Source organism: Cryptomeria japonica, unplaced genomic scaffold (assembly GCF_030272615.1).
Source record: "Cryptomeria japonica unplaced genomic scaffold, Sugi_1.0 HiC_scaffold_108, whole genome shotgun sequence".
In the NCBI taxonomy this organism is placed as follows: domain Eukaryota; kingdom Viridiplantae; phylum Streptophyta; class Pinopsida; order Cupressales; family Cupressaceae; genus Cryptomeria; species Cryptomeria japonica.
In genome coordinates, this window is record NW_026728930.1 from 84,721 (window position 1) to 93,294 (window position 8,574).

General features: G+C 61.6%; 1 non-coding gene across 1 annotated transcript; it reads left to right on the forward strand.

The window, feature by feature from the left end:
* Positions 1-3,499: 3,499 nt before the first annotated feature.
* LOC131865309 (5S ribosomal RNA) lies at positions 3,500-3,618 on the forward strand. Its single transcript, XR_009364037.1, has one exon. It is a non-coding gene; the product is annotated as a 5S ribosomal RNA (ribosomal RNA).
* Positions 3,619-8,574: the final 4,956 nt, after the last annotated feature.

Sequence of the window (8,574 nt, forward strand, 5' to 3'; positions counted from 1 at the left end):
CGAAAACAAGGTCTTTGAGGTTGGTGTAATGCGAACAACTAGGGGAGTCAACCCATCAAACCCAACACCTCCCCTATATAAGCTATTTGTCTGATTCTCATACATGTGTAGTCTACAGGAGCAATTAGGACATCGACCCCAACTTTTGACTTCTTAACGAAAACAAGGTCTTTGAGGTTGACGTAATGCGCACAACCAGGGGAGTCGACCCATCAAACCCAACACCTCCCCTATATAAGCTATTTGTCCGATTCTCATACATGTGTAGCCTACAGGAGCCATTAGGACATTGACCCCAACTTTTGACTTCTTAACGAAAACAAGGTCTTTGAGGTTGGCGTAATGCGCACAACCAAGGGAGTTGACCCATCAAACCCAACACCTCCCCTATATAAGCTATTTGTCTGATTCTCATACATGTGTAGCCTGCAACAACGATTAGGACATCCACCCCAACTTCTGAATTCGTCTGCGTTGACCGCACCAAAGGTGCACGCCTTGGTGCTCACCAAAATCCGACTTCCGACTTCTTCTGCTATGCGGGGTCTTTGAGGTTGGCGCAGTGCGCACAACCAGGGGAGTCAACCCACCGAATGCAACACCTCCCCTATATAAGCTATTTGTCTGATTCTCATACATGCGTAGACTGCAGCAATGATTAGGACATCCACCCCAACTTTTGACTTCTTAAACAAGACAGGGTCTTTGAAGTTGGTGCAGTGCACACAACCAGGGGAGTCGACCCATCAAACGCAACACCTCCCCTATATAAAGCTATTTGTCCGATTCTCATACGTGTAGTCTGCAGCAGCGATTAGGACATCGACCCCAACTTCCGAATTCGTTTGCATTGACCGCACCAAAGGTGCACGCCTTGGTGTGCACCTTGGAGTGCACTTTGGTGCTCACCTCGGTGCACACTTTGGTGTGCACCTCGGTGTGCACCAAAGGTGCGCACCTTGGAGCGCACCAAAGGTGTACACTTTGGAGCGCACCACATAGGGTCTTTGAGAGGTTGGCGCAGTGCGCACACCAAGGTGGGTGTTGAGGTGCGTGCCGAGGTGGGTGGGTGCTAGGGTGCGCTCCATGGTGGGTGCCAGGGTGGGTGCGTGCTAGGGTGGATTCCAAAGAGGGTCATAGGGTGGGTGCCAAGGTGGGTTGGTGATATAGTGGGTTCAAAGGTGGGTACTAGGGTGGGTTCCAAGGTGGGTCACAAGTTGGGTGCCAGGATGCGTGGGTGTTAGGTTGGGTGCCAAGGTGGGCTCCTGCGTGGGTGGGTGCTAGGGTGGGTTTCAAGGTGGACGCGAGGGCGGGTGCCAAGGTGGGTAACAAGTTGGGTGTTAGGATGGGTGAGTGCTAGAGTGGGTGCCAAGGTGGGTGGGTGCTAAGGTGGATGCCAAGGTGGTTCACAGGGTGGGTGGGTTCTAGGGTGAGTTCCAAGGTGGGTCACAGGTTTAGTGCTAGGGTGCGTGTCAAGGCGGGTGTCGAGGTGCCTGGGTGCTAGGGTGTGGATGCCAATGTGGGTCATAGGGTGGGTACTAGGGTGGGCTGCAATGTGGGTGCCAAGGTGGGTAACATGCTCGGTTGGTTCTAAATTGGGTGTCAGGGTGGGTGTGCACCCACCTTGCCCGAGGTGGGTGCCAAGGTGCCAGTGTGGGTGGGTGCTAAGGTGGATGCCAAGGTGGGTGAGAAGGTGGGTGATAGGTTGAGTGGTAGGATGGGTGGGTGCCAAGATGGGTCACAGGGTGGGTGCAAGGGTGGGTAGGTGCTAGGGTTGGTGTCAGGGTGGGTGGGTGCTAGGTTGGGTTCCAAGGTGGGTGCGAGGGTGAGTGTCAAGGTGGGTCACAGGTTAGGTGCTAGGATGGGTGAGTGCTAGGGTGCAAAGGTGCCAGGGTGGGTGCTAGGATGGGTCGATGCTAGGGTGAGTGGCAAGGTGGGTCCACAAGTGTCAAGGTGGGTGCCGAGGTGGGTGCCAACTTGGGTTCCAAGGTGGGTGCCAAGTGGGCGACTGCTATGGTGGATGCCAAGGTGGGTCACGGGGTGGGTGCCAAGTTGCTAGGTTGTGTTCCAAGGTGGGTGCCAACGTGGCTGCTAGGGTGCGTGGGTTAAAGGGTGTGTCACAACGTGGGTGCCAGGATGGGTGCGCACCCACACTGGCCAAGACGGGTGCAAGGTTGGGTTCCAAGCCCGGTCACAGGCTGGGTGCTAGGATGGGTGGGTGCCAAGGTGGGCACCAGGGTGGGTGCACCCACCCTGGCCAAGGTGGGTCACGGGGTGGGTCCTAGGGTGGGTAACAGGGTGGGTACTAAGGTGCGTGCCAAGGTGGGTCATGGGGTGGGTGCCAAGGTGGGCACCAGGGTGGGTGTGCACCAACCCTAGCCAGGGTAGGTCACGGGGTGGTTGTCGGGGTGGGCGTCAAGGAGCCAAGGTGGGTGGCAAGTAGCCAAGTTGCGTGCCAAGGTGGGTGTCGGGGTGGGTGCCAAGGATCCAAGGTGGGTGCCAAGGAACCAAGGTGGGTGTCTGGGTGGGTGCCGAGGTGGGAGCCAGGGTGGGTCCCAAGGTGAGTGCAAAGGTGGGTGCCAGGGTCAAGGTGAGTGCCAATGTGGGTTCCAAGGTGCCAGGGTCAGGGTGAGTGCCAATGTGGGTTCAAAGGTGCTAAGTTGGGTGCGAGGTTGGGTGCGAGGGTGGGTGGGTGCCAAGGTGTGCTAGGTGGAAGCCCGGGTGGGTCGGCATCCCATGGGTGTCGAGTTGGGTGCCTGATGGGTGCTTCTTGTCAAGTTTTAGTCGTCGGGACTCATTTCGAGCCTTAGAGGTCGTTTCTTGTCCGGTTGCCCTGTCTTCGACCTGGGAACCCAATTTTGGTCCTCGGGTCCCATTTTTTTTTGTCTCGCATCCCACTTTTGGCCTGTGGCCTTTTCGGGGTCGATTCTCGTTTTGGGCATCAGAGCATGTTTCTTCTCCTAAAACCCAATATTTGTTTATTAAGTCTCGGAACACATTTTTGTTCTCGTGGACCCATCATGGGTCTTGGAACGCATTTGTGGTCCTTGGGTCCCATTTTGCATCCCGAAACTTGTGTTTTGGTGCTTGATCCCTATTTTGGGTGCCCACCTTGCACCAAGTGCGCACCCGGGGCAAACCGAGCGCCTTGGTGCACCGGGGCAAGATCGAGCGTGCACCCGAGGCGCCCCGAACATGCACCAAGGTGCACTCGGCCCACATGTGAGCGCAGGTCGTTGCGCCCGAGGTGGTGTGTGGGCACCGCGTTGCAGACGGGACACTGCACGCACACGACGCCCCGTCCAGGTGCACGCACGTAGGCCGGGCCGGGTGCACACCCGACGCCCTAGCAAGGTGCGCGCACCCGGGCAGGGCTCACACTTGGCGAACGGGGCGCACTTCGCGAGGGAGGGTGTGCACCTCGACGGGGGTGGGTGGCCGGGGTGGATTCGCACGTGGGTCGCGGTTTGCTAAGTACACACTGCGACAAGCTCATAACGGGTGCGATCATACCAGCGTTAGTGCACCGGATCCCATCAGAACTCCGCAGTTAAGCGCGCTTGGGCCGGAGTAGTACTGGGATGGGTGACCTCCCGGGAAGTCCCGGTGTTGCACCCTTTCTTAGTTTTTCGCCGGGCGTCGCAATGCTATTTGAATAAACCTTTTGCCCGTTTGCGTTCTCGTCGGGGCCGGGCCGGGCCGGGGTGCGCTGCCCGCACTACCGCGCGCGCGGGGGCGACACCGAGCGCGCACCCGAGGCGCCCCGAGCACACAGGCCACGGTGCAACCCGGGCGTTGTGCGCGCACCCCGGTGCGCCCGAGGTGCTGCGCGCGCACCCAGGTGAAATCGGTGTGCACCTCGGCCAGTGCGCGCTCGGTCGAGTCGCGCACGTTGGCCAAGGTGCACGGTGATGTTTCTTACTCTAAGGTTCCGCACCAGACGCCCGGGACAGGTGAGCGAAGCTGGGCGGGGCCGGGTGCGCGGCCGGGGCAGGTGCACGCAGCTGGAGAGAGCTTTGGAGCACACCAGAGGTGCGCACCTTGGAGCACACTTCGGAGCGCACCAATGATGCGCTCCATTCAAAAGTTTCCTGAAAAGGCAAAAAAAGTTGAGATTATAGAATTTCCCACTTGAGAGATTGTAAAAAAAAAAAATTTAAAATGAAGGAAACGCGGGTGCCAAGGTGTGCGCGCCCGGGTGCGCAGCCCAGCCAAGGTGTGCGCACCAAGGCGCCCACCCTGGCGAAGGTGCACGCAAGGTGCGCACCCGAGGCAAACCGGACAATTAACCCAACTTTCGACTTCGCGCGCACCTGCGCACCTTGGAGCGCACTTCGGAGCGCTCCTTGGTGCGCACCAATCTTGGGCACCTCGGAGTGCACCATGGCGCCCACCAAGGTGCGCACCCGGGGCAAACCGAGCTCCGACTTCGTGCGCACCTTGGAGCGCACGAAAGGTGCGCACCATGGCGCCCACCAAGGTGCGCAGCCCAGCCAAGGCGTGCGCATCAAGGTGCGCACCCTGGCGAAGGTGCGCACCCGGGGCAAACCGAGCTCCGACTTCGTGCGCACCTTGGAGCGCACAAAGGGTGCGCAACCCAGCCAAGGTGTGCGCACCCCGGGCAAACCGAGCTCCGAATCGTGCGCACCTTGGAGCACACTTCGGAGCCCTCCTTGGTGCGCACCGATGTTGCGCACCTCGGAGCGCACCCGGGGAAAACAATGCAATTAACCCGACTTTCGACTTCGTGGGCACCTCGGAGCGCTCTCGGGTTCGCACCTCGGAGCACACCGAGGTGCGCACCTTTGATGCGCTGCCTTCACCAATTTCCAGAAAAGGCAAGAAAACATTGAGAAGGTGTGCGCACCGAGGTGCCCACCCTGGCGAAGGTGCACGCGAGGTGCGCACCCGGGGCAAACCGGGCTCCGACTTCGTGCACGCCATGCTGCGCACCTTGGAGGGCCATGGTGCGCACCTTGGAGCACACTTCGGAGCGCTCAATGGTGCCCAACCCAGCCAAGGTGCCCACCGCGGCGAAGGTGCACGCGAGGTGCGCACCCGGGGCAAACCGGGCTCCGACTTCGTGCACGCCGCACCTTGGAGCACACTTCGGAGCGCTCCTTGGTGCGCACCAGGGCGCGCAACCCAGCCGAGGTGCCCACCCCGGCGAAGGTGCACGCGGGGTGCGCACCCGAGGCAAACCGGGCTCCGACTTCGTGCACGCCATGGTGCCCACCGCGGCGAAGGTGCACGCGAGGTGCGCACCCGGGGCAAACCGGGCTCCGACTTCGTGCACGCCGCACCTTGGAGCACACTTCGGAGCGCTCCTTGGTGCGCACCAGGGCGCGCAACCCAGCCGAGGTGCCCACCCCGGCGAAGGTGCACGCGAGGTGCGCACCCGGGGCAAACCGGGCTCCGACTTCGTGCACGCCATGGTGCCCACCGCGGCGAAGGTGCACGCGAGGTGCGCACCCGGGGCAAACCGGGCTCCGACTTCGTGCACGCCGCACCTTGGAGCACACTTCGGAGCGCTCCTTGGTGCGCACCATGGTGCCCACCAGGGCGCGCAACCCCGCCGAAGGTGCACGCGAGGTGCGCACCCGGGGCAAACCGGGCTCCGACTTCGTGCACGCCGCACCTTGGAGCACACTTCGGAGCGCTCCTTGGTGCGCACCAGGGCGCGCAACCCCGCCGAAGGTGCACGCGAGGTGCGCACCCGGGGCAAACCGGGCTCCGACTTCGTGCACGCCATGGTGCGCACCAGGGTGCCCACCGCGGCGAAGGTGCGCACCCGGGGCAAACCGGGCTCCGACTTCGTGCACGCCGCACCTTGGAGCACACTTCGGAGCGCTCCTTGGTGCGCACCAGGGCGCGCAACCCAGCCGAGGTGCCCACCCCGGCGAAGGTGCACGCGAGGTGCGCACCCGGGGCAAACCGGGCTCCGACTTCGTGCACGCCATGGTGCCCACCGCGGCGAAGGTGCGCACCCGGGGCAAACCGGGCTAGGACTTCGTGCACGCCGCACCTTGGAGCACACTTCGGAGCGCTCCTTGGTGCGCACCATGGTGCCCACCAGGCCGCGCAACCCAGCCAAGGTGTGCGCACCAAGGTGCACGCGAGGTGCGCACCCGGGGCAAACCGGGGTCCGGCTTCGTGCACGCCGCACCTTGGAGCACACATCGGGGCGCTCCCGGGTTCGCACCGGTGTTGCGCACCGTGGTGGGCACCTCGGAGCGCACCGTGGTGGGCACCTCGGAGCACACCAAGGTGGGCAGCGAGGTGCGCACCTTTGATGCGATGCCTTCACTAATTTCCATAAAAGGCAAAAGAAAACGAGATTTTAAAATTTCCGTTTTGAAAGATAGTGAGAAAAAGGGAATGCTGGTGCCATCTTGAGCCCGCCCTGGTGCGCAGCCCAGCCAAGGTGTGCGCACCAAGGTGCCCACCCTGGCGAAGGTGCGCGCCCGGGCAATTAACCCAACTTCCAACTTCGCGCGCGCCAGGGTGGGAGCGCACCCAACAACCGGGCCTGGGAAGAGCCAATGCGAGAAACCCCACCAAACGCTCTGACAAAAAAAGAGGGGGCGCTCCAGTAACCCCGCTTCGGAGCGCACCCTGGGCAAACCCAGCCAGGGTGCCCACCCCGGCCAAGGTGCAGGCGAGGTGCGCACCCGGGGCAAACCGGGCTCCGACAACGTGCACGCCGCACCTTGGAGCACACTTCGTAGCGCTCCCGGGTGCGCACCTCAGAGCACACCAAGGTGGGCAGCGAGGTGCGCACCTTTGATGCGCTGCCTTCACTAATTTCCAGAAAAGGCAAAAAAAAGAGGAGATTTTAAAATTTCCGTTTTGAAAGATAGTGAAAAAAACGGAACGCGGGTGCCATCTTGAGCCCGCCCGGGTGCACAGCCCAGGTAAGGTGCCCACCCTGGCAAAGGTGCGCACCCGGGCAATTAACCCTACTTCCGACTTCGTGCGCGCCAGGGTGGCAACCGGGCCTGGGAAGAGCCAATGCGAGAAACCCCACCAAACGCTCCGACAAAAAAAGAGGCGGCGCTCCAATAACCCCGCTTCGGAGCGCAGCCGGGGCAAACCCAGCCAAGGTGCCCACCCCGACGAAGGTGCACGCGAGGTGCGCACCCGGGGCAAACCGGGCTCCGACAACGTGCACGCAGCACCTTGGAGCACACTTCGAAGCACTCCCGGGTGCCCACCGGCGTTGCGCACCGTGGTGGGCAGCGAGGTGCGCACCTTTGATGCGCTGCCTTCACTAATTTCCAGAAAAGGCAAAAAAAAATGAGATTTTAAAATTTCCGTTTTGAAAGATAGTGAAAAAAACGGAACGCGGGTGCCATCTTGAGCCCGCCCTGGTGCGCAGCCCAGGCAAGGCATGCGCACCAAGGTGCCCACCCGCGGTGCACACCCGGGGCAAACCGGGCTCCGACTTCGTGCAGGCCGCACCTTGGAGCACACTTCGGAGCGCTCCTTGGTGCGCACCATGGTGCCCACCAGGGCGCACCCGGGGCAAACCGGGCTCCGACTTCGTGCACGCCGCACCTTGGAGCACACATCGGAGCGCTCCCAGGTTCGCACCAGCGTTGCGCACCTTTGATGCGCTGCCTTCACTAATTTCCAGAAAAGGCAAAAAAAAACGATATTTTAAAATTTCCGTTCTGAAAGATAGTGAAAAAAACGGAACGCGGGTGCCATCTTGAGCCCTTCCTGGTGCGCAGCCCAGGCAAGTTGTGCGCACCAAGGTGCCCACCCTGGCGGAGGTGCGCGCCCGGGGCAAACCGGGCTCCGACTTCGTGCACTGCATGGTGCCCACCAAGGCGCGCAACCCAGCCAAGGTGCCCACCGCAGCGAAGGTGCACGCGAGGTGCGCACCCGAGGTGCACACCCGGGGCAAACCGAGCTCCGACTTCGTGCACGCCGCACCTTGGAGCACACTTCAGAGCGCTCCTTGGTGCGCACCAGGGCGCGCAACCCAGCCAAGGTGCTCACCCCGGCGAAGGTGCACGCGAGGTGCGCACCCGGGGCAAGCCGGGCTCGGACTTCGTGCACGCCGCACCTTGGAGCACACATCGGAGCGCTCCCGGGTTCGCACCAGCATTGCGCACCTTTGATGCGCTGCCTTCACTAATTTCCAGAAAAGGCAAAAAAAAAAAAAAAACGAGATTTTAAAATTTCCGTTTTGAAAGATAGTGAAAAAAACGGAACGCGGGTGCCATCTTGAGCCCGCCCTGGTGTGCAGCCCAGGCAAGTTGTGCGCACCAAGGCACCCACCCTGGCCAAGGTGGGTCACGGGGTGGGTCCTAGGGTGGGTAACGGGGTGGGTACTAAGGTGCGTGCCAAGGTGGGTCATGGGGTGGGTGCCAAGGTGGGCACCAGGGTGGGTGTGCACCAACCCTAGCCAGGGTAGGTCACGGGGTGGTTGTCGGGGTGGGCGTCAAGGAGCCAAGGTGGGTGGCAAGTAGCCAAGTTGCGTGCCAAGGTGGGTGTCGGGGTGGGTGCCAAGGATCCAAGGTGGGTGCCAAGGAACCAAGGTGGGTGTCTGGGTGGGTGCCGAGGTGG